Genomic DNA, 26,730 nt, shown 5'->3' on the forward strand with positions numbered 1-26,730 from the left:
GGGCAAAGCATTTATGTGAAGACCACAAGTACGTGCATGTTGTTATTTCTGGGTATGATGAAGGGATCTTAATTGCCACATTGTATAAGGATAGTTGAGCGCTCTGCCACATATGGTGAAATGTGTCATGGTGTGCCAAAGGATGCATACAAGATGTGTCCATACGGCTGAGGTAGGAATATTTGAAATCACCAAAAGTAAACTTTGCTTTAGACCCGAAGTGCTGCCAAATAGTGCTAATGCATGTGCAAAAGTCTCTTTGTGTGACAAAATGGTGAGTGTCCTGTATCATGATGGTTGCTTGATCAACTGCCTCGCCAGTACGGGAGCCTGTAAACATGGAATTGTGTTGAAGTTGTTGATTGCGAAATTCCTTCCTCTCAGTGCGGCTTGACACATTTCTTGTACGTTGTTAGGGACATTCCTTTGACCTGCTCGCAGGGACACAGCGAGCGGGTGTCTCTGCTGTATTTGCGCCGGTTGGTATCTGCTGGTTCTTTGGGAGCTTGCTGGAGCTGCTGAGGACTCGGGTGTCATTGACTGTTGCAACGAGCTACCCAGAGTGAGTAAGAACTGGAGAGTGAACCTAGTGAGTTTACCTATAGCTCGGGGGCAACAGAAACAGAGAAATAGAGACAAGCTCAGGAGATTGGAAATCCCTGGCGCTAGGTCCTTTCTAGTGAGTGTTGAGGGTGCTGTGGCTGTGCCCTGTGGGTTAGCCTGCAGTTGGTGCTTCCCCACTGTGAGACAGGCATGACATCAAGAGAGATGACACAGACCACAGATGTACAGTTCCAAACAAAACTTTATTAATGATCAGGATGGTTTAACGCCTAACTTGCCATATGCTATGGTGGGATGTTCCCTACCTAAAGAAACTAACGAAAGTCTGTGTTTGTCCAAAAAAAAGAATCTGTCTGTGTCAAAAGCTAGGCTTGTCCAAACAAAGATTACTAAACATGATGGGGGAATCTTCTCAGCAAAATGTAAGTGTTCAAAGGTAAAGGTTAAACTACTTTCAGCTTCAGTTCTTCTTGAGTTCCCTATCTCAAGTTCAATACAGTTCCAATATAGGTTTACTTCAATATAGTTGGGTCATGTTCTGAAGTTACCTTCTTCAAGTTCGAGTTATCACAATTCACACCAAACGAAGGTCCTGGGATTCCCTTCCCCAAGTTCAAATGTAGCACAGTTAACACAAAGCAGAGGTCCTGGAACTCCCTTCGCAAGGATAATGTTCACTGGTTGTTTGTCTCTCAGGGTTCCCTTCCCTAAGACTTTAACTGAGCATTCACATTGTTTCACCTATTCAAAGTTCACAAGAAAATATGGGGTCCACTTGACCCACCTTTAGGTTTGCTTCACCAATTGTTAAACACTTCTTTGCAGCTTGTTCACCATTCAGGGTTTCCTGGTTTAGGCGCAGTTATTAGACCACATGGTCCACCCATCACAGGTCATGCAACCAGTAACCCTATATGTTGTCTTTGGCTTGATTTTTGATGATGGTAACTTTCACATTAGGAGACATTCCGGTCTAGGTGTAATTGTCAGATCGCATGGTCCATCCATAACAGGTCACACAACCATAGATCTCCCCAAAGTTGCTGGGCCCTTTAACGGGCTCTTCTGCCACGAGTTTTCACTTTCCACTCTTGTATTCCTTGTAACACTCTTTTATACCAGTTCTTGGCTTGTCATATACTTATGACTCTTTCTCATGTTTGCAATTATAACCAATTTTCTTTATTCTTCTTCTTTGCACTTGTTATGCTCAAAACAACTCTTCAGTTTCATCACATGACTTTAATTCTGTTCATATGGCATTTTACTGGTAGTGTGCCACTTTATATGTCTATTTGACTTAAAGTGTTCATTCACCATTCAGCACATCGTGGTTTAGTCAAATAGCAGCGTTATTTCAGTTTGGTAATCAATATATGCAGCATTGACTTGTGCTCACTCAAATAACAACTTTCTTTAAGTTCGGCATTCAATAAGTGTAGCGTTTACTTGCGTTCGTGGACCATGACTTATTTTCCGTCCATTCGGAGCGCTCCGGTCTCCCCAGTGTCTTCTGACACTTACCGACTCTTCACAGCTCATACCGGCAGCACTCACGAATGAGAAACCAAACCGTCAGTTCTCCGGGCACATAGCCACGCACACACACCGGCTTCTGTGCTCTGCTCCACCTCTGCTATACGGCAGCGCCTGTTGCCCGCCTTCCCATACTAGGGTTCCTGGTCCTGCCCAGTCCTTCTAACAAGTCTCCCGGAATCTTTGCTGGCGTCTCAGCTTCCTGGTCCTCCAGCACGGTGGATTCTCTCCTCTCTCTCCCTTTTGCTGATCTCTCCTTCTACTACTCCTGCCGTACCATCTTGAGCTCCACTTGTTATACTCTTTGCCATTCTTAACATTCTGCAGGGGAAGTATGTTAGGCTCAATTGCCTGACCTTGTATACGCGTGTTAGTGTGACATGCCTGATCTTCATTACTGGATGCCTCCAGGCCCCTCTTCTTTGTCCCAGTACTAGAGTGGTGTTTGCAATAGGAAGTGTGCACTGCTCTTAGCTGCCAGTTCCTCTTCTCAGTACTTGGTAGGAAACTACAGGGAAAAATGGGATGAGATTGACAATATCCCATGAAGACTGAGGGAATTTCAGGTAGGTCAGTTTTAGTGAAGGGGGGATACCATGTCTTGCCTTTAGGTACCCTCTCTCCAATCTCCAAGGACCCACCACCCAGGTGATCCTCCCTCGCTCCTCGACCCACATGTTCGGGATCCAGAAGTGATGGCCCTTCCGTGGCCACCTGAACAGAAGATCCCTGGAGAGTAGATGTGAGAGTACCTTCCGGTTTCTCACATACCCTTCCCCAATGCAGGTTGGACTGAGGTGTTTCACAAGGAAACCGAGAGGGGAAACTTTTTTTTTTAAAATATTTATTTTTAACTTTTTACTGCATCACATAAACAGTGCTCCAACAGGGAGCCGCATAATACAATTCCCAACAACAGTTCCCCCGCCCTTCCGCCCCCCACCCCTCATGTCCACTGTAGCTTTGGTTGCCTCCATCCTTTGTCTGAGTTGGAAGGAAAGCTTTCCGCGTTGCCCTTGTGTTCCTTTATCCCACGGCCTCTCACTCTAGGGGCTCGGATTGTCCGAGTCTGAAGCTCCAGCGTTGTTCATCAGGTAAGTGATGTATGGCCCCCATATGTCGGGAGGGCGCGCATGCAAAGGCAGCGTTCGAATAAATTCGGTGTCCATATCTTGGCAGTATGTTATATCCCTTTCCCAGTCTACAATCTTGGGGAGTGGGCCGCGACCCCACGACATAGCAATTCTTCTTCGTGCTAGCACCATGAGGAGTGCCTCCAACTTGCGTGACGCTGGCTGTAGATATTTGGTGAGGCCGAGGAGCGGTCCCAGCGGTAAGGGGGTCATCTGTTCACCTATAATGTCGGATGTTATTTGTATAACGGAAGTCCAGAAGCGCTGGATGCCAGGACAGCCCCATGCCAAATGAAGAAAATCAGCGTTGGCAAATGCGCATCTCTCGCAATGGGCTGACACTTCCGGGTGGTGTCTATGTTTCCTGACTGGGGTGTAGTATGTTTGGTGCACAAAGTTAAAGTGTATTAGCTTATATCGAGAATTTAGTGCTACCTTTCGAGTCTGTCGAAGAATATAGGCCCAGTCTTCCTCATTAATCGGTTCTTGTATAGCCGATTCCCACTTTCGTTGCACTTTAGGTTGAAGTTTCCGGGCGTCCCGTAACAAAGTTTTGTACAGAGTCGACACCAATCTACCTTCACCTTGTGCTAATATTGTGCTATGTAACAGATCCCACGTAGGGGGTTATTTAGGGAATGTGGGGAATAACCCCTGAAGGGTGTGGCAGAGTCTAAAATAGAGGAAGACATCCAAGGATGTGTTCCCTCCCCTGTCTTTAGCCATTTGAGGGGTTAGAAAGGTGCCCTCTGGGAAGAGGTCTCCCAGCGATTTTATCCCTATTTTATCTATCCATATCAGGAATACTCTTTCATTCGTGAGGGGGATGCCGGGGATGAATTTTATCGGTAGCAGGGGGGAAAATCGTATAGCCACTCCGTATTCGCTAGCGATCTTCTTCCATATCGCATATGTGGATAGGACTGTGTTCAGCGTTTTATGCGGCACGGGAATGTGTCTTATTATGACTGCAGCTAACAGGTCGGGGGAAGCTAGGGCCCGTTCCACTTGCACATGTGGTCTAATGTAATGGGTTGAGTACCAGTGGCTTAGGAATTGGGCTTGGGCCGCACAGTAGTATTTCTCTATATCGGGGAGAGCCAAGCCTCCGCTTGATATTGGTAATGTAAGTGTGTTGTATGCTACCCGTGCTGGTTTCCCCTCCCAGAGTAACTCTAGGATCAAGCTCTTGATTTTTGATAAGAAGGATTTGGAGAGGAGTAGCGGGATATTCGTAAAGAGATACAGAAGTTTAGGGAGAATAACCATTTTTGTCAGTGAGGTCCTGCCCCACAGCATTAGTGGTAGAGATTTCCATCTCTGGATACGTTCTTGTAAAAGCTGCAGTGTAGTTACATAGTTGTCTCTAAATATCTTGTGATGCTTGGCTTTGTGACATATTGATCCCCAAATAGCGCACCTTCGAGTTTTCACATTTAAACCCATGTTCATCTGCAAACTCTGAAGTGCAAGGGGTCAGGGGGAACACTATCGATTTGGAGTGGTTGGTTTTGAGGCCTGACATTAACCTGAATTTTATCACCTCTCGCATTACAGGGTTGAGATTGGTTTGGGGGTCACTGACGAACAGCATGACGTCGTCAGCATATAAAGAGACTATTAGTCTGTGAGGACCCAGCTTTAACCCTCGACATAGCTGCTCGGCTCTCAGCCTTGAGGCCAGGGGTTCCATCACCAGGGCAAAGATAAGGGCCGAGAGTGGGCAACCCTGTCTTGTTCCGCGCTCCAGTGTGATCCCTGTGGATCTGGTGTCCCCTAGTGTGATGTATGAGCGTGGTTCGTTATATAACAGAGCTACTAGTTTCAGGAAGAAGTTACCCAGACCCATCTGCCTTAGTGTTGCGAACATGAAGAGCCACTCTACTGAATCAAACGCCTTCTCGGCATCTAATAGAACTGCGATTGCCTGTTGCGTCGGGTCCAGGGCCTCAAGGACGCCAAATAGTCTCCTGATGCCGTAAGTTGTACTACGCCCTGGGATGAACCTGGCTTGGTCGCCCAGCACCAGTGCTGGCATCAAGGGAAGTAATCTGGTCGCCAGAATTTTAGCTAGGATTTTATTGTCTAAGTTAATTAGTGAGATCGGCCTGTACGAAGCGCAATTTTCTGTAGGTTTGCCAGCTTTGTGCAACATCATTACGTTAGCCTCACGCATCATGGGAGGGAGTTTCCCTCGCTCCACCGCCTCTTCATAGACTTGAAGAAGAAGGGGGGCCACCATTTCCACGTGTGCTTTATAGAACTCACCATTGAGTCCATCAGGTCCGGGGGCTTTGGTGTTAGGCAGAGATTTGATTGCTGCTTGAATTTCTTCGAGTGTTATGGGCGCGTTCAGGGGTTCGCACAGGTCTTGGCTCACCCAATATAGTTCTGTGTCATTGAGATACTCTTGTATCGCGTTGGGATCTGAAGCTCCTTTTGAGCTATACAGGTTTTGATAGAATTCTCGGAATACGTTGGAGATCTCTTCTTCTGTGTAAACCTTCTGACCTTGCGCATCCGCGATATATTCAATGCGGGATGGGGCTTTATCTATTTTTAGTAGCCGGGCCAGCAGTGCACCTGGTTTTTGCCCCTCTCTGTACTGTCTGATCTGTTGCCTGCGACCCAGGAATTTCAGTTCCCGGTCCGCTGTCTCCCTGAACCCCAAAAGTTCTTCTTTGAGCTCGGCTTGAGTGCGTGGATCTGGGGCATTGGAGAGTTTGTGCTCTAGTTCCTTCAAACGAAGCTCTTTACTGAATAATTCCCTCCGGATCAATTTCAATAAGCTATTTTCTTTAGCCAGGCAAATTCCTCGTACATAGCACTTGAGCGTTTCCCAGATGGTACACGCCGAGTCGACTGAGTCTTGGTTGATGTCCAGGAAGGAGGCTATCTCTTGTCGCAGTTCTGCTGCAAATATGGCGTCTGTGAGTGAACCGGGTTTGAACCGCCAATTGAGGCCAGGTACTGCGACGCCCTCCAGGTCGGAGTAAGACCTTGGTAGGATATGGCACGCTCCCCATTTGAATGGGCTATGGGAGGATGCCAGGATATAATCGATTCTGGAACTGGTGTTGTGCACAGCTGATCGGAAGGTGTAGTTCCTGCTGTCTCGGTTGTCTCTTCTCCACATATCAGATAGATTGAAGGTCTGACAAATCCCTCGAACCTGAGTACTGGCCTTGGATGGGTTTCCCGATGTATTATGGGATTTGTCGAGCCTGGGATCGAGTGTAGTATTGAGCTCCGCACCCCACGTTGGTCGCGTCTAGATGGGACATTATCCAGTTGAAATTGCCGGGTCCATCTGTGTTCGGTGCGTATGAGTTCACAATCGCCACCTCTTTCCCGGCGATTATTCCTTTCACCATTAGGGCCCTCCCCTCAGTGTCTTTCTTTGACTCAATAAAGCTGAAATTGGTTCTCTTGTCGATCAGGATCGCGACACCTCTGGCGAATGAGGAGTAGGATGAGAAGTACCGATGGAACGGGGGTATGCGGGTTGTGGCGGTTGTGCTGAACTAACTTTCCTCCCCTGCACGGGCAACCCCCAACAGGCCCGTGATGAACAATCCCTTGTTAACAGTACAACTAGCATTGCTGTGCTCGGGGCACAGGTGGCCTTCCAAGAGGAGGCTGGCTCCCTTCTTCGGATGCACTATTGATCTGTGGTGGTTGTTTCTGGTCAACCATAAAGTCTCGTGCCGCCGCTTTGGGTATCCTATGGGTAAATTCTACGGCGGGTTTCTTCTTGGTCTGTCGCCCCTTTGTGGTCTTCCGTTGAGAGTGGCGGGTCACCAGCCGGAGCGATCTAGGTAGTCGCTTGTCTCCTCTGGGGTGTTAAAAAATGGAGTCCTGCCCTCGTGTTGAATGCGGAGTTTGGCCGGGAAGAGCATGGAATATTGAATCTGGTTCTCTTGTAACCTGCGCTTCACTGCTGTAAACGATCTTCTTTGCACTTGCACAGCTTGGGAGAAGTCCGGGAAAAACTGGATCTTGTCGCCATCGTATTGGAGATCCCCTTTTTCCCTCGCCGCCCGTAGAATAGCATTGCGATCCTTATAGTTGAGCAATCTCGCTATGATCGGGTGGGGATTTGCCCCCGGGATCGGTCTGGCGTTGGGAACTCGATGAGCTCTCTCCACGACAAACAGTTTGGACAGGATCCCTGTACCAAAGAGGGCCATACATAACTTTTCAACGTAGTCTTCCATTTTCGCTGTGAGTTGTTGTTCCCTAACTCCCACGATCCTGATGTTGTTGCGCCGAGAGCGGCCTTCCAAGTCCTCGTTCTTCGCGTTTACTGCTTTCATTTGCACTTCTAGGGAGGCCACTCTGGATGTTAGGGCCCCTGCACCATCGTCAAGGTCAGATACTCTCTGCTCGACTGTGTCCAGTCTGTCGGCGTGCTTGTCCAGCCGGTGCTGGAGTAGGTCGACTTCGGAGGAGAATGCGTCGAGTTTGCTTCCTAAACCCCCAATCCCGGCCTTAAGTTCAAGGAGGATTTCCCTGATGTCGAACCCGTGGGCCTCCTTTTCATCCTGGGCTGCAACCTGGGTGGGAGACTGCGCTCTGCTGTTCGAGGAGGTTGCTTTGGTCGTGAAGCTACCCTCGAAGTTCAGCTTTTTTTGAGATCTGTCCGTTTTCCTCGAGGTCGCCATTGGTGCCCGCGTTGCGGGAGCTAGGGGGCAGAAGGAGGCAGGTCAGGGGTCCGGGGCGCCCAGCTTGTCATTTTTCCAGCGGTGTGACTTTCTGTAGGTCTTGCCGTTGGGCCGGTTCGGGCCGTTTGGCCACAGTCTGCACTGTATATTATGCTTCCTCGAGTTCTGGTGGTGTTTCACGGGGGTGTCGGGGATTCGCATGGGGTTTCTTTTGCGAATGAGTGCCTGTGAAGGCGGGGGGCGCCGGATTTGCCCGCCGATCCACTGTGGGCGTTATATGCAGCTTGCTATCGGCTGAGCAGCGCGTCCGTAGGAGGCCCCGGGTCGCGTCACCCCGAATATATCTTTCTGTTATGTTGTTTACTGTTCATGTGGGCCCAGACTCGTGGACCCCGGCGCTCTTGCGCTTTCTCGTAAACTGAATGTCACTCGGGAGAGCCGGGGATCTACCTGTGACCTTTCACGCGTGCGAGGGTGCACGGGGCGCTCGTACCTGTTTCTCGGCGGTGTTCGGAGAATGCTCCGGCGCAGCCCGCTCGTCCGTGCTGGTTCTTCCAGGACTCTGCGGGATTTTCCTTCGTCTCGGCAGCTCCACGCCCGCTGACTCCTCGGGGGCCAGTGCGCCGACGGGGCTCAGCCGGCGCCGCCCGATCGACACCCTCGAGTCCCAGGCCCGCTCCGCTGCCAGCAGTCCTCCTCACGCGGGCTCCTCTGCACCTGGCCTGTGACTGTGCCTCGCTCGCACGGGGATGAGGGGGGGAGAGCTCTTCACCGTCGAGGAATCGGGACTCGGCGTCCGAGGGTCGATGGATGAAATACCTCGTTCTGCTCGGATTCCCCTTGGCTACAAACCGGAGGCGACTGCGGACAATTTGCACACCACAGATGCTTCGATTAGTCACGATTTTAGGGGTGCTCTGCGGAGCTCACAGGGAGGCCGCCATCTTGGACGGCTCTTTAGGGCCCTATTCCCCAAGAGGGGAAACTTACCTTATCTTGCTTTCATTCCTCTCGAGGTGCTCTTGTGGAATCACCAGGTTGATGGTCTAAGAAGTCCTGAATTCTGTTAAGGTTATGTTCTTTCTATGGGACTCTCAACTTTGTTTCCAATTCTGGAGATTTAGTCTCCAGAGGAACATGAGACCCAACTACAAGATTTTTAGAATGTATTTGGGTTAGTCGTGAAACCCATTCATAAACGTGAGTGACATCGCTTCATAAGATTAATTGAGTTGGCAAGATGGAAACCACTATTAATGTTAAAGCTATTTTCCTTCCTAGAATAGATATAGGTATTTGAGTCAATGGGTATTTTTTGAGAAAGGCCATGTAAACAAATTGCCTTTTCTCTGCTTTCCACCCCCCTGGAAGTACTTCTGTTTGTGTGGCACTTTCTTTACTTGCAGTGTCCAATTCTGCCCAAGTCTATTTTCCCTCTAAAACAACAGGAATTGTATATGTGAGTTTCCCTTTCGTATACTAAAAGGCATTAGACTTTCTTTGAGATTGATGGGGTTGGATGGATGACATTGATTTGGCAGATTCAAATACGGGACAATTTTTCCCTAGATGTCCAAACTCTTTGCATGAATAACATTTCCGATATGGATCAAGAAATGTATTAATTACTGCAGGGTATTTTTCTTTTCCTATTGGTTCCCTCTGGGGTTCAACTTTTCCAATCCCTGCTTCAAAATAAGGTTTTATCTGGGGAAGATGAATGTCCAGTAATTTTCTTGTTGAACAACTAGAATACTCTGATATTTCCTCAAAATGTTTTGACAAAGCTACATTTTCCCTTCTCTTCTTCCTTGACATTTTATATGCCCCCTCCTTCTGGGGTACTAGCTGAACTTTATAATACTGTACCCCGGCTGTAATATTGCAAGTCTGTTTCGAAAGGGTTAAGACCCAGAGCTTTATTTTTTTCCTTTACTGAGATGTTTTTCTGATCATTTTCTTATGATTTGGAATAGGAGAAGGGGTCCCATAAAATGTCATACCTTATCATTCCTAGCAGCTGGCCCCTTGTAATCCCAATGTGGTCATCAGAAAAATTTAAAAAAAAACACATTTTAATTCTTCCTCCTTTTAAAGTATAGTTTGTATTTTTAATCTTGTGCCCTTTAGTGGTAATATATATATACCTGACTCATGCGGAAAATCAATTGGTAGGGGCGAAGAGATCATTATTTTATCTCTCCCTGGTATTTGACAGTCATAAGGGAAAAAAAAAAGATGATAATCATTTCCTTCTACAGATTTTCTAATGGGGAGTATGGCCTGTGGGGTTAATGCCTGAAGGGTTAACCCCACTTGAAGATCTCTCTGGTTGGAAGAATGGCCCTTTTGTTCATCATTCTGGTTTTTGTACGATTTTTTCATTGAAAGAATTTTGATTTGTATCTATCCCTTCATTATAGGAACGTACAGGTAGGATGTGTGTATCAGCTTTCTGACAAGTCATACAGGTCTGCATCAGGGTTTTAATTCCTGGCTGAAACTGAAACTGCACTAGTCACCTGGCTACCCTCTGTTCTCAGGCCCAGGTCCGTTCCCCACCAGTTTCATACCTGCACTGCCCCCCTGGCAACCATTGCACTCTGGGGCTGTTTCTGTATACCTACAGCCCCCTACCAGCTCTTGCACCTGCACCAGCTGGCTGCACTTCTTATTTATTGTTCTTATCTATTGTTTAATTTATTTACTATTTATCCTATGGACTGTACTTCCCCTCCTCCTTTCCTCTTGTACTTTTCCCCTTCCCCCACTCCCCTGCACTTGCACAATTTCAATGTCACCTGGCCTAGTAAGATCATTGTCTCTGTCTTCCCTCTGTTCCCATCCCTTGCCGCCTCGCGCCTTGAAACACTTGTGTATAGGCGCGTTATAAATGCTATATCAAATCATATCAATATTGGTCTCCATCCCAAACCCAAAAAACCTTTCTATTAATTAATTTTTAAGTTTCCTATGGTTTGTATGATCTTTTGTTAGATGGGACTGAACTTTTTCCAAGGCCATCTTTTTATGACTTTCTGGAATCGCCAATTGTATCTTTATTTTGTCTTCTGGGTTAGGTTTTCCCCTATATAGAAATCCTTCTTTCAAAAGGAAAAACGCTTCCCTTCTTCCACATCCTTCCTTTTCTGAAACCACTACTGAAAATGTTTTAACTAGAAGGGGATCTTTTCTTTGGGCCAAGGCTAAGTATGGAGGAACAGTCGATTCCCCATCTCTTTCAGACTCAGACATGGGGAAGTCATGTGTAGCTTTCTCTTCTTCCCTGGATCGATGGGAATAATATTTCCGACGAAGGGACTGCAGATCTGGAGATCAAAATTGAGCAACATAGGGTGAAACACCCAGTAATAGTCATCACTCCAGAGTGCACACCTTGTCTATTATGCAGTGACCTCCTTCAGAGGTTATCACCTCTGATGGACTGCGTGAACAAGGTCCTCTGGACTCAGACTAACCGGCCAATCAAATTAAAACAAAGTACAAATTAAATGAGTTTGAATGGCAGATGCCACATGATTGAACAGTGTTCCGACAAAATAGAATTCCATTTTAGGAACAATCAAGTCCCATACAGCACCATAATATCTGCATGAGAACAAACTGGTGATGGGAGCCCTTCTCCATTTTTGAAAATTCAACCTCCCTCCCAGTTTTAAGTGGCAGTCCAGACGGGAGGGAAATACTCTGAGATTTTCTACAAATCCATAATCAGAGGAAAACCCACACCCCATGACAAAAGATGATGAAAAAACCAACTCAAAATTTGACTGACATTCAGATAAAGAGTGAACAGTTGTTTTCGACCAATTCAGGTAAATGAGGTGGAGGTGCCTGTTCTCGCCAGAGAATGCCTGAATAACGGAAGAAGATTCATCAGTGAAGCATTATTCAGGAAACTCCCAAAAGATCAGACCATTCCCACATTTAAATTGAGTGGGAAATAGGCTTGGAAACTCCAAAGTCCAAACATCTCCTTCCTAGCAGGTGTATACTAAAAATGTCCATTTGGCGACAAAAGCAAAGAGCATAATTGTTGGGTTGTGAGAGATGTCCCCTCTCCCTTTTACTTAGGCAGTGACATTCTCAATCGGTTTGCAGTTAATTTGGACCTAATTAATAACAGAGCCTGGCCCTGACTGGGGGTAACCCCATGGTCTTTGACAACCTTGAGAAAGCATTTTGGTCAACTCTTTTTTGCAGTATGCGATTGAAGTTCAAATGAGGGATGAGGTTACCATCCCAGGACAGGTGCGACAATTCACAATTCCCCTAAAAAGTAAGACAGGACAGAACCTTAAAAACAAGGACGCCTATATACATCTGAATTATCAGCAAGGTTTGTATTTACATCCCACACCCCTAGTTCACCTAGAACCCCTTTGGAATATTGGTGGATAACAGTGACCCTCAAAATATCACTTTGGGCACAGACACCTTTATTGGAATGGCGGTTGATGCCCAACACTACTCTATCGATTTAGGCAATAAGATCATTGGACCAATTCCAAATGACTGCTTCGACATCGACAACGATATCCTTCTGGAAAAGATTTTCACCAGGCAAGGGGGGAATTTCTTGGTGTACTTTTCCTGCCCTTATGGTGGGGGAGAGGTCACCTGTGATATCAGGAAGGATGAGGTGGTATTCCGAGTCAACAGTGACTACCTCCCATTCTTTTAACATCACATCCAGGCCAACACAATAAAAAAGAGATCTCTCCACCCAACGGGAGGACACCGCTAAAATTGCCAAGCCCAAAGTCTTTCCAGGCTTTAAGCAGATTGTCAAAGAACGATTCAATCTCACTGATGCCTGTGAGACTGAGGAGTAAAAGCAGAAGCTGAAACAGGTGTTTTTGGATTTTCAGGATATCTCTTCAGTGGATTCATATGATTGTGGACGCACAGAGATATATTCAGCCACCATACCTATGGACCCGGAGATGGCCCCAGTATTTGTGAAGCAATACCGGTTACCTCTCGAGTCCATGGAGTCACTCACAGAGATTATTAAAAACGTAGAATCCCATGGGATAATTCATCCAATCCCCAGTACCTTTAACAACCGGGTACTGGGGATACTTAAACACAATGGCCAATGGAGACTTTGCGCAGAACTAAGGGAGTTAAATAAACAGGTCCACATGTCAAGATGGCCCCTTCCCTACATCGATCAGGGACTGGCCCAGATCCAAGGATCAAAGGTGTATACCGCCATTGACCTGACCAACTGTCACTGGACAGTACCCGTGAGTATGGAAGACCAGTACTAGCTTGCCAATACCTTCGGGGGGCAGCAACACACCTGGACCCAAAACCCCTTTGGATACATAGACTTCAGCAATCAATTTAATATCTTCCTACATAAGGCCATGCCCAATTTGGGTGAAAGGGGAAACCTGGCACATGTAGATGATGCCTTAATCAAGAGCGCAACTGTGGACGAACAAATAGCTGAAATACGCTATGTTATGACCCAGATGCTGAAAGCCGGAGCAAACTGGCCTTTCAGAAGGCACAGTGGTGTAAGACCCCTGTGAACTTCTTAGGGCACAAAATCATCCCTAAGGGTCTCAGTCCCCAGGCAAAAAAGGTGGAAGCATTATTGAAATTGAAAGACCCTACTACTCAGCGAGAACTAAGAAGTCTTCTTGGACTCACTCATTATAGTAGAACGCTCATTGAAGACTATGCAGAGATCCCTGATCCCTGGTCCATCTATTAAAGGCTGGGGTCAAGTGGGGTCCAGAACAAACTGAGGCAATAAAACAATTAAAGAGAAGCCTTTCCCAATCCCCTTGTTTGGCTTACCCATAAAGAACAAGGAGTTTACAGCCACTCCATCCAGGGGGAGCACATCATAGTGGAGACTCCTCACCAACCCTTGCAATACTTACAAAGTGACTGAATCCGAAAAGGGAATGTTAGTAATTCTAGAATTACTTCCTGGATTCTGTCCATGCAAGGCTTTCCTGTGGAGGTCAAGGATTGGCTGACTTGCAAGACTGTGCTCAAGAAAGGATGAACGTCTAAGGACCAACGGCAATATGGAGGTGTACCTTACTTCCCTGCACAAAGTCTATGAGGAAGACATGTGTCAGGGGATACCCACAGTTTATGTGGATGGGTGCTCCTACCATGTTGACAATCACAGGAAAAGGAACAAGTATATGGCATTGGGAATGCCTGGGTGAATGAACCCCAGAACCCTCTGCTGGGTACAAAATAGGTCCCCGAAGAAGTCAGGTGGCAGAGTTGATGGTGGTACATTAAGCCATTCTCACTGCCGAGCAACACCAACTCAAAGAACTGGTAATGATCACTGATTCAGATTATGTCAGGAATGGGTTCGTGGAACACCCGATTAATTGGAAAAATCAAGGCATGCTGTGTGCGAATAAAAAACCGTTGAAGCACGTGAAATTACTCCAGTCAATTGATGATCTAGTGACCTCTAATTAGATGACTATCTATTGGAAAAATATCAGAGGTCGCTCCAAAATAGAGGGACCAGACAAAACTGGAAATGACCTGGCTGATCAGTTTGACAAAACCAAAGTCATTCATGGGGCTGTCCTACAAACCGAATCCCTGTTGAGGGAAATCCAGGTTGCTGCTGTCACCTGGTCCCAAACCCATGCCAAAAATGAACTCTCAACTGCTCAGTTGAGTAAAGAAACCCCAGATGCAGATTTGATTATTGCACAAAAAAAGGACCCAATTATTGGGAAATGTTATCAACATATTGAAGACTCTGTGAATTTTCCGCTGACAGAATCTGATTATATTGGGAAGGAAGATCTCTGCACGGTGATGAAATTTTCCAATATGTTCCGAATCCAAGATGGTTTGTTGGTATGGAGATCCATATCTAGATGTGACCAGTGGGTGGTACCTACCTCATTCTGATGTTAAGTCACGCCCATGACGCGGCCACTGCCGGTCATAGAGGGTTTCACATCACATTAGAAATCTTGCGCAAGGTCCCATATTGGCCACACATGGGCCAGTCCACGCCCACTTAAAGGAGTGTCTTGTGTGTGCTCAGTTTCAGCCAAGTTCTCTCACACACAGACCTCCCCTACAGAAAAGGGGAATGACACTGCCTTGGTCAGATTTGCAAGTCAATTTCATCGGGTCATTGATTCACTGCTCTAGGGGAATCAAGTACATGTTGACCGTAACGTGCTTGTTTACCAAGTGGTTAGAATGTCTTCCAGTCTGAATTGTAAGGCAGAGACAGCTGCCACACTAACGATCAATAACCTCTTCTCTCGTTTTGGTCTTCCCCAAAGGATTGAGTCGGTCTGAGGAAGTCATTTTACCAGCAAGGTTCTGACCAAAATGTGGGAGATACTAGGGGTAAAGAGAAATATCCACATTGCCTACCAACCAGCCTTGAGCGGGGGTGATAAAAGGTACAATAAAACAACTGTGGGCATTTTGAACAAGTTTGTGGTGGACTCTGGTCCCAGTTGGTACATTTGATTACCGTTTGTTCTGATGGCCATAAGGTCTACACCATCATCTGCAACAAAAATGTCTCCCTTTTAGCTCATGACGGGATGTAAAATGGTGCTACCTCAGCATCTGCTCTACAGAACTTAAGAGCAGACCCTGATCAACGTGTCCACTACCCTTGAGTACATTGAGAATTCACAGAAACATCTTCAGCACTCTTTTGCTTATGCTTAGCGCCATTTAGAAAAGTCGGCAGAAGGAATGAAAGCCTACTACGACTTAAAAACTACCGAGAAGGAGTACAAAGTAGGAGACAGGGTGTACCTGTACAATTTCCAAAGGAACCAAATCAAGGAGCGGAAGTTCCTCCCCTCTTTGCACAGTGCCTTTGAAATTATCGGTAAAATCTCACCTGTCGCCTGTAAGATCTGCATCCCTAAAGGAGAACATACAGAAGATAAATGGGTCTATATCAATCAGTTGAATAGCTGTCACCCCAGACAGACTTTACAACTGATCTAAGAACCCAGTGAGGGTAGAGCCCAGGAACCATCTGAAGAATGAAAGGAACAAAGGGAAACCCTGATGGAGAATATCACACATTTACCAGGAGTAAAACAATTCATACTTATAAGGAATGTACCAAAATTAGTAAAAGATAATGTTGTTGAATTGTGTATGTCAAGTGAAATCAATGTTAACATTTGCTTGCAATGTATAAACTGTTGTTTTGTTATTCAAGTTGTATCCCTATTTACCGGGGAAAGAAGTACTGTATAAAATACTTAACCTCTCTTTTTACTCTCGACAGATTCAATAACTCCCTACCTTCACAGGGGAGCGGTTGGAGTTTCCAAAAAGGGAGGGGTCCAGGTCCAAAACCCCAAAATCCAAAAAGAGTGGAGTGCAAACCAGAGCGCCACTTCCTCAGGACAGGAAAAGAGCGGGTGCGGTCCGAAGAGGAAATTCATGGAGTGGGCCAAAGCAAAAAGATCAAACAAAAACCCCATTCTCCCCTTGCTCTTTTCTCTGAGTCACCTGAATCAAAGATCAAGGGGGGGGATGTATGGGGTAAAAAGACAGCCCCATAGTTACAGAGATGGAAATGCCATGCTAGGCCCCATTGTAAGAGTGGGGCTGGCTAAGTGTGGAGTTCCATTGAAATATAAAAGTCAGAACAAAATAGTCATTTTAACATAAGGCCTGGTGAATGAGTGAGAATGGGCCTCCCTCCGAATGTACAGGCCCTCAGTCAAAAAAAAGTGAGACTTAGAATTTGAATTTTGTTTATTGTGTCCAATGGATTCCAAGGACATGTGGCACTGCAGATGCTGGCTTGTGTAAAGGCACAGGTGACGGATTAAAGGATGCAGAAGTGCACATGGAAGGAAATAAATACATTTGAAATACTGTGCATTTGGAAGCTCAAAAAGAGGATTGATGCCTTACATTTGAAAAATGAAGTTGAATGACAAATTGCCTTGATGAGGAATAAAGAGACTTCATTTCAACACATAACATGTTAACATTTATATGGAAAGGCTTATTTCGCTTTTTGCATAAATGAACACTGGTACTTATGTAACTGTGGCATATCTGTATGCGCTAGATTAAAAGTGAATCTACCTCTATTCTAATGTTGTAGAAAAGAACGATTGTATTTATGAACAGCAGGCCTAGATATTCTGCTAAAATGTTACATGTAAGCAAATCTTGTCGATTTAAAGATGTATTTTCTGAAGGATGGGTGCATCTGGTGTTTTTCCCACTAAACTGAAAGGTCTGTGCCTTTGACAATTTTAACTCAAGACCTTTGGCTGAGGACTCCTAGGAGAAGAAGGTCTGGTTGTCAATTTAAATGCTAAAATATACAAAGAAGTAGATTGAAATTATGGGATTTACAGATTACACAACCAACATAAATGACCTATAAGGCCAGGTCCCCCATTAATGTTGTATTAACCCTGAGCAAAGCCCTTTGAAGCTCAGGACAAGAGGGTAGAATAAACATTGGCCCGAGCAGGCGACTGGACACATGTTTAAGGAGAAATAGAAACCGAAGAATTGCTGGGCGGCATTGTAAGAGTGAAACTGGGAGTACCTATGATGCAGTGCCATTGATTAAACATTGAATACATGTTTTCTAATAGAAAGTGCATCGGGTGTCCTATTGAGCCCACCACAATTCTAGCATTTTCATAAATCTGAGGAATTGGAAACATTGATAGAGTAATAGATGGTGAAATGAATGTTGGAAGTATGTAGTGTCAGAGTTGTAACTATTTAGGCGCCGCAGCAAACGGTGGAAAACAGTGGCTCTGACCAGGAAGGGTGTGGCAAAATAAAATTAGTATTTTCCGACTCTCAATAAAATGTAGAATCCAAAAAACTATAGATTGATGTAGTTATCAGACAAATTAACATAGCAGCCATGTTGTTAGAGTTTCAGAACCCAAAAAGGTAAATCCCACATGTCATTTTGGGATGACAAATCTTTCTCCTACCTCAGCCTACATCATACACACCCTCCAACTCCTGGTCCTATCAGCAGCCAGTGGGCGCCTTGGTGGGAGGTGAAGGGAGAGTGCTAGCCAATCCTTACTGTGGGAATTATGATAATGTAGGAGTGCCATCAGCCCTACAAGAGGTCAATTTTGCATCAGAACAGGGCTTTTCCACTTGTTTCCGAGAGGTAGCCTGCTGTCAGACTCTTGCAAGGAACAACTAGCAGAGAGGCCTCAATCCCGTCATTGGAGACAGTGACAGGGAAATCTAGAAGCTAGCTGTGACTCAATCAGAGCAGCCAGAGGGAGTCTGGGTGCAGGAGAAAATCCTTGACTGAAAATTCTTGACCAGATCTGTATCCTTGACTGAAAATCCTTGACCAGATCTGTGCTATCCTCAGAGGAGCCCTGTTGTTTTTCCCTGACCAAAGCCTCCCATGTAAGTACAGATATCCTAAATGTCATCAAAAGTGTGAGGGAGGAAACAGCCAGCCTTAATCTCCATCTGGCATAGCGGGTAGAGAGGTGGCACTGGGAAGGCCCTTGGCACATTGTAATAAATCCAATTCAAATTATTTTCCACTATAGAAAAAATCCCCATATCCATTTAAATTGAATTGTGTTGGGCACAGCTTGCCTTAATCATTTCCATTAAATTGTGGGGAGGAGCAGCTGTGTAGATCCTTAGATCATTGAATTGAAGTTAAATCATTGAATTCCCATATAGAAAATTATGGGATTAGTGTTGTTAGAATTAATAAATAACAAAGTTAATGCCCAGTGTGTTAGAGCCAGTATAGACAATAATAATTTAAGTTACTATTCTTTTGAAACCCCTGATTTATGTCCCAAAGGGGGGTGTCTATAATCCCAAAATAAGTAACCCCAAAATGCTGCTATTCAAGTGAATGTAGAGGTTGCAAAATGAAATTCTCCATTTATTCCCTTGCATCCCAAACCAGAATTACCAAGCATTGCTTCTCCTTTGAATGTGTGTTGAAAAACAATTTCCCTTTGAGTTCCTTTTCCCAACCTTGTCTTTTGAATCAAAGTTTAAAAAAACGATTTCCCCATTTGAGTTCCTTTTACCAGCAATTTGGAGTTGTGATATTGGGTGTTGCCACAGCATTGGTGGTTGATAATGGTTGATATTCTGTTTTGTCAAACCTTAAATAAATAAATATATATTCTTACTGTACACCGGCCTGGTTCCTAGCACATTTGGGCTATAGGGTGTGTTTGTTTGGGTTGTGCATGACGGGCTGGAGGCCTCACTAAAGGTGAATCTGTATAAGTGCTTTGTGTGTGCGCCATCTTGCTTGGGGGAAAGGAACTCCCTGAGTTCAGTGGGACCGCCTAATTAATTGTGACAGGGAAGTGCCAGGGAGATGGAAGGAGGGAAGTTAAATCAGGACAGCATTGCTCTGAGTAAGTGCAGCCAGGGCAGCACAGCTCTGGGTAAGTGCAAGGAGGCAGGGGACTGTGGGGTTACAGTTACAGCCCTAAACGGTATGCCCGGAGGCAGTGCAGGGGAGACTGATCATGGAGGAGCCTGGAACCCAGTAAGACTTTGGAGGTGGCTAAACAACCAGTCGGTGCACCAGACAGGTAGGTCAGTAGGGGAGAGAGAGAGAAAGCAGAGGAGAAAATTAAGGTATTGAGTTGCTTCCAGTACATCAGGTGGACTGGCTCTAGTTTGAGTGGGCCGGGAGGCCATTCCAGATGGAGGCACATGCAGAGGAGAGAGATCTACCCCTGACCCTCTGTCTGGAAAAGCGTCTGACCCTCAGAGAGTTTGAAGTAGTTGAGCAAAGGGCTTGAGAAGGAAGGTATTTTAGAAGATAGGAGTGATATGTGTCAGGATCATGAGTATTACCCTGTCAGGGGGTCCAATGACTGCTGTCCACCTGGGGTAGGCAGCCAACCAGAGCAACATCAGTGCCAGGCGTACCCTAGAGGTAGCATAATGGGGCAGAAGGGGACCACCGTCTCTGGCTGCCAAACATAATAATAATAATTTATTTTGCATATAGCGCTACACACCAATAGGTCTCAGAGCGCTGAAAAAATGAATACATTACTATCCCATGCACTGGTACTCAATGTATCAACCTCGCAAGGTTGAAAGGCTGAGTTGACCTTGCCAGGAGTCGAACCTGCCACAAAAGGCTGTGCACAGATATCAGGGGTGAGCGCTTAGCTCACTGTGCTATCTGACTTGCTTGTATGGAGTCATGTGTGGGTATTGGTGTCTCTTTCTCTTTCCCAATGCCTATCAGCCTCAGTCTTGGCCAGGTCACGTTCTCTTCTCTGGAAGAGGATGTTAAGCCTGTTTGCCCTAATGGAAATGGGCTATTCTTTCCCATTCCGGAGCCGAATGAGAGACCCCGCACCTACCCACAAACCTCAAAACCCCTAAACCTCAACCTGGGTACAGGGAAGCAGTGGGGGCAGCAGCAGTGAAACTGGAATGGGCAATGGTCTGCATAGGAATATGGGGGACAGAGGAACGCTCCGCAAACCCTATTTGAACAGTGACTCACCAAGGACGAGAGAGCACCAGAGAACAAATAACCACACTGACTGCAAGAGAGGATGGATGAAAATGGATACTAAAAATGGGGTGGGGCTAAAGGGCCTTAGGGCTAAAGGGGAAGCCACGGCCCAGAAGGGGAGAAGATGGAGGAGTGAGATTGCCGAGGGAAGCAGCTGGCTTAGGTAGTGAATCGGAGCAGAGACAAGCTTCCAGGAAGGGGAGGTATTTAGAAGGCTAGCACAGTCATTTGGACATGAAAGGTATTTGGGTGAGGTCAGAGGTGGTGAAAGTGACCAAGAGATCGGGGAGGAGTGTGCAGCAGGTCGGGAAGGACTTGGAAGAGCCTATTGGTGTGTTTGGAGAGAGTGAAGTTGAGGTACTAGGATTAAGACAATGGTGCCAATTTTTATTGTATGCTTGGTGTGAGTAAGAGAGTGATTGAGAATACTTCAGAAAGGAGACTATGAGAGAGAACGGGGAGCCGAGAGTGATTGTGTGAGAGAAAGGGACGAGAGAGAGAGCAAGAATTAAAAGCAGGAAAGTTAAGTAAGTGGGAGTTAGGGATAGGATGGTGGACAGAACCGATGTAGGAGTAGTGTAGGGAGGGGCAAGATCAGGAGGGAGGTGGAGGAAGATGAATTTAGAGAAGCAATTAAACCAGTACAAGGCGGATAGAAAGGCACAGTGAAAGGCAGAGAGAGGGAGAAAAATAGAAAGAAAGAAAGAGAGAGAGAGAGAGAGAGAGAGAAAGAGAGAGAGATAGAGAGTACTCAGGAGATCCCCGGCTGGCCCATAGAGCCGAGGTTTGCTCCGAGAGTACTTTAAGACGAGATAGCTGCACCTTGAGATGGATGGGGGTGCAGATTAATTACTCCAACACTAATCAATGAGGACAACTCAATGGTTTGGCAAAGGGAGCCCGTTTAATGACAAATACAAAAAACGTGGAGTCATCGCAATCAGCAGTGATGAGATAGTCCATCTCGCTTCAACTCTAATGAACTTCATAAAGAACACATGATTTATACTGAAAATTCGTCATAAGTGATATGAAGTTAAAAAGCATATCTATTGGATCGGAAAAGGTAACTTTAATATAGGTGCTATATCTGTATATGGTAATGAGTGAGGGGTTTGGGTAAATACTGTCAGGTGAGCGTCTAAGCTCTTCCTTCAAAATGAATACTGTAGACGTCACTAAAAGTATGACGTCCCATTGGTTCTACTAACTATAGGACCCTAGATTATTTGGTCCATTGTGATTGGGTTGGCACCAACCCCATGCATACATTTCTACTTTACTTAGCAGCACGCAGAATAGTCAGCCAGGAGCAGGGTGCCACCTCAGCTACCCGCCCTTCCTCCAATTAAGGTTACAATCAATCATCACTTCAACAACAATGTCTCAAATATGTTACTGTGGTTGGCTTCGAAACTGCATCTTCTGTCTGGGAAAGTCCCGATAGCTCCTCCTGGGCGGATGCCAAGCGTAGGTGTGAACTCATGCTTCTCCTAGCTCAGATGGTCACGTGATATAGACACCGTGAATTTTCCTAGGTTCTCTAAATTCATGCATTTAATTCTTATTAGGCTTGCCACCTGCCTACGCTTCCTTATCCTGACCTTTCAGAGACAGGATATTCTGTTCTTAAGCTTCAATTAGATGTAGCTACTGTTCGTTCCTTCTATTGGTATGACCTTGGCTCTCATGGCATGATATGCACCTGCTGAGTTTCGATTCAGCCGTCTCTTCTCATTTTGTTAGAATATGAATCTTGTCTTGTATGGCCTCTAGTAACCTGAGTTGATTCTGCTTTTCCTGTAAAGTGGAATCGCACTTATAATAATGTGCTTCATTTTGAGGTAGATCATTTACAATGGCGCTTGCCGTGCTATTCTTCTACTTAGCATAGCAAGCCACACTGTTTTGTTAGCTTCCTTGCGGTTTCAAGCATATGTACAGGCGTTAGCTGTTTGAATATCTTCATCCTGCTTACAGCTTGACTCTCCTATGCTTTGATAGCTTGCTATCACTTTAAGCTCACAATCTCTTTCTCCTGGCGTTTCGTCTCCTTGTGTCATTCTTGGTTTGTCATTTGTTCTATCTGGCAGTCCGTCCGGGCTCTCGTGATGTCACCATTCATCTTCCATTAAGACCTTTTTGGTTTCTTCCTGGATGGTACTTAGGCAATCTTCATTTTGTCTCATTTGTTGGGAGGGTTTTCTCAATGGATACCTTACTGTCCATGGTTGTCTGGGTATTGGTACTTCAATAGGTGTTGCTCTTCTGATGGGTACTGGGCAAAGCCCTACTGCGGCTCTCTGCTGGTTTATTTGCTCATCATATGTCACATATTTTGTTGTGAATGTTCCTGGTACTTCAAAATGGGCGATGGGAGTGCAGGCTTTATTTGGTACCTCCTCTACACTCCCCTTCTGGGTGATTCATCAACCACTTTCACCTTCTTCTTTGGATGCACTTCACTTGATTCTTCTATGTTTATCTTCACTCCATCGCCTGGGTTCATTCCTTCTTCATCTTCTGGATCTATACATGATGGTTTGAAGAAGTGTCTCTTTGGAGTCCATATTTGTATTACTCCTTTCAGGCTTCCTGCTGTTCCCACATGTTCGTCTTTATTCCATGTCATTAGTTGACATTGTCCATTTGGGATACAGTAAACCCACCTTCCCACATAGTTTCTGTGCTTCCTGGGATAGAGAAACTTTGTACCTTCTGGCGCGTGAATGCTAGATTTCACAAAGTCTCTTATTTCTTCATCAGTCAGGTCTTTGGGCTTCCATTCTGGCTTGATATCAATCATGATCTTCATCCCTATGGCTTTCTTTGCAGTTTTCTGGCATTGCAAGATTATTATCCTGATAACACAAAATCCTAGTAATATCATCACTAGTAGGGCTCCTAGAAACTTGAATATGTCTGCCATCCATTGTGGGACCCAAGAGAATAGTGATCCAAACCAGCTGTCATCATCAACTTCGTCAGTTTCGTCAATCATCTGGTTCTGTAGCTTCGTCAGCATACCTGTGGCTTCTGTTAAAGTTCCATTTTCCTCGTTGTTAGACGGTATAAATGTGCAACATGATTCTCCTATTTTTGCACAAACTCCTCCATCCATGGCTGTGATCATGTCAAGCACATATCTGTTCTGGAGAGACATAAGTCGGATGGCTCTTAACTCTTCCTTTATTGCATTGAATCCTTTTATTGTCGTGTTGATGGTCTGCAGTACCTCCCATCTGGTTATCTGTAACCATTTAGTATTTGCTCCAACTTGGAATCTTGGCATGAAAATTGTTGCGAACACTGATGGGGTGAGGCTGAACAGCATGTGTTCATATGGGATTGCATGAAAAGCTTCTTCTGATTTAGCAGAGAAGTAATTCTCTCTCTTCATCCGAGTTATCAGTTCCACAGATCTCCTCTTCCTCAGGTGAGCATCTGCTTTTGGGAAACTGTCAATATTCAGGTAATTTTTCGGGATCACCAATGGTGGAATGTGGACATTCACTATTGTGCATGTACCTCCCCAGTCTCTTGGCAGTCTGATGTATGCTTTTGATCCACATGCCCAATAATGATCCATAATCACTGCAGTTCCATGTACCATTCCTGGAGTGTCAAACATCCACAGTTCTGATTCACTCCCATCTTTCTTGTGCCATTGTTCCTGCAGCAGAATTTTGGGCTTTCTAGTGGCACTATTTGTAAGGGCCCTCCTCTGTCTTCAACCCATGCAAGGAGTTTTGAAAGTTTTGGCCATAATGGCTTGCATCCGTTTCGCACTATGTTGATGGTGGGCTTGTAGAGACCGAAGACCATCCATGCTCAGCATATCACTACTCCTTTCTCCCATCCGTCTGGTGAAAGCACTGTTCCCCAAATTTGCATTTGGCCTTGATTCTTCCATCTCTGAGCTTCTTGTGGAGTTTTTCCTTTGACATTTAGCTTCTGATTTGCTTCTCTTCCGATCTCTGCTCCGTTAACTCCAGGATTCTCATATCTGATCACAATGTGTTTCGTCTTTCCATTGTTTCTTGTCTTTATGTCCTAGACATAATCGTCTTCATTTGGATCAGTTGCTTCAGTTGCCCATTTCAGAGAGCCATCACTCCCCATGAACTGGCCTCTGGTCTTGCACATTGCTATGTGTGACATACAGTGTCTGTCTGGACATCGATTTCTATAGCTGCAAAGATCCTGGACTTCTGCATGCTTTATGGTAGGAATGAGCAAACAAAGCATTCCCCTTCTGAACTTCGTCTTCCAACTTCTTTCATGTGCTGGTACTAAATGTTGTTGCCCAGGTGTGCTGTGCTGTTCAGGTAGTCATTCAGTTCATTGTCATCTCCATGCATGCTTCGGTCAATATGAAGAGTAAGGACAGAAAAATATCCCTTGATCTGTCCCTGGGCGAAAGCATTTTTAGAATCTCCTCAGATAGTGCTCTTGATGGTTCTAAAGCTCTATTTGCAGTACAATTCCATGCAAAAGCATGCCCATCTGTGCAACATTAACTGGGCTTCTGATGAATGTGAGGACGCCAACATCGATTGGTCTCCTCACTAGCTCTGGAAAGTCAGTGACTAGATGAAAAAGGACATTATGAGCCAACCTTCTGTCTTCCAGTGACGGACATTCGTCCTGTCTTGCTGAGGTTCGGAATTATATGTTTTCTCCTAAATGTGAACAATGTCTGCACTGTCCGGTTGCATGGAGTGCAACTAGAATTATGATATTATTTAAAAGATGGCTTAAATGTTCTGTATTTGCTGGGTCTTGAAGGAATGTGAGTGTATCTGTTGTTCTCCCGATAAGAGTTGGACAGTCTTCGATTATGCGAAAGAACAGTGTGTTGATGAGCTCATCTATTTCCGTCTGAGTTGGGAACTTTTGATTCTTCCTCACTGTAATCAGGGAGTAGGATAAATTGTTCAACAATGACAGCAAGGAGTTGTCGTATCGTCTTTTCATTTTCAGGATCTTGTAGAAAGTTAGTGGCACTGGTGAGCCTCCCTACCAATGACGGGTATGATCTTAGCACTAGATCAAAATAGGTGACCACATCCTTGGTGATGTCGCTACTGCGGGACACCATAAGTGCCTCTGAATAGGGTCTTGATGTGGAACGAGTCGGGATACTGTGTTTTCTTCCAATGTAAGTGTCCTCGGTCAAAATTTGGCATATTCTTTTCTCAAAGCTTGAGTGTGCCTCAGTCCAATGTTCAATAGTCAATAGCCTGTGTTGCGGCTTACACGTTCAATTTTCTTCTTCACCCTGCAACTAGGATGTACAGAGTGTCTGTTTTTTATGTCCTTATCCCCTTTTTTGTTTAGAGGAAGTGTTCAATTTAAGCCCCAATTTGCAAAAAGTTCTTTGTCTTTCTCTGGCTGGTCATGCGTCTGAAATCAAAGTAAGGCAAGATGTCATGCAGTTCATATAGTTTTGCATTTCAGACCCTAAAACCTCTCCTGTTGACTGGGCATCACATCTAGCTCTATCTTGTGGTGTCAGAGGAGTTCTCATTCTTCTTCCTGTGGCTATCTCGTGTGGCGTAAGATGACGGTCGGACCCGGGTTGGTTCCGAAGTGCATAAAGTGCCAGTGGAAGGCAGTGCAACCATCCCTTCTTTAGAGTAAGCTTCAACTTGGCTATCCTTTCCTTTCACAAGCCATTGAGCTTCTCACAGATCCCATTACCTTGTGGATGATACGCCGACGATAACTTGTGCTTTATAACAAGCAGCAAGCTAATCTGCTCGAACACTGCATTGACAAAATGAGGACCATTATCTGACCTCATGACCTTGCACACCCCCACCTGGGGCACACTTCTCTCACAAAAAATGTTGCCGCACAGGTAGAGTCTGGGTGTGAACATGGACCTGCCTCAATCCATCTAGAGAATGGACACACCACAACAATTAAGTATCTGTACCCGTTACATACTTGAATCATGTCAACGTAATCAACATGCAAGTGTTGAAAAGGCCCATTTGGCTTTGGGATGACTCCTCTCATTACTTTTAATTTGTGCCCAGCCGTGAATTGCTGACAAATTATACAGTTTACCATAAAGAACGCAACGTGCTCCGCTAAATTCGGTATGAACCATTCTTCTGTGAGTGTTGCTGCTAGGTTCTCTTTAGTCATGTGCGCCAGGTAATGTAACTGCTCCAGCGCTATTTTTAATAGAGCTACAGGCATTACTGGTTTACCAGTGCTGTCCTGTCGCCACAAGCTGTCCGAGGGATTTAAAGAACACCCTCGACATTTTGTTACACTC

The sequence above is a fragment of the Ambystoma mexicanum genome, chromosome 7q (genome assembly GCF_040938575.1).
Source record: "Ambystoma mexicanum isolate Mex_15411 chromosome 7q, UKY_AmexF1_1, whole genome shotgun sequence".
NCBI classification, from domain to species: Eukaryota; Metazoa; Chordata; class Amphibia; order Caudata; family Ambystomatidae; genus Ambystoma; species Ambystoma mexicanum.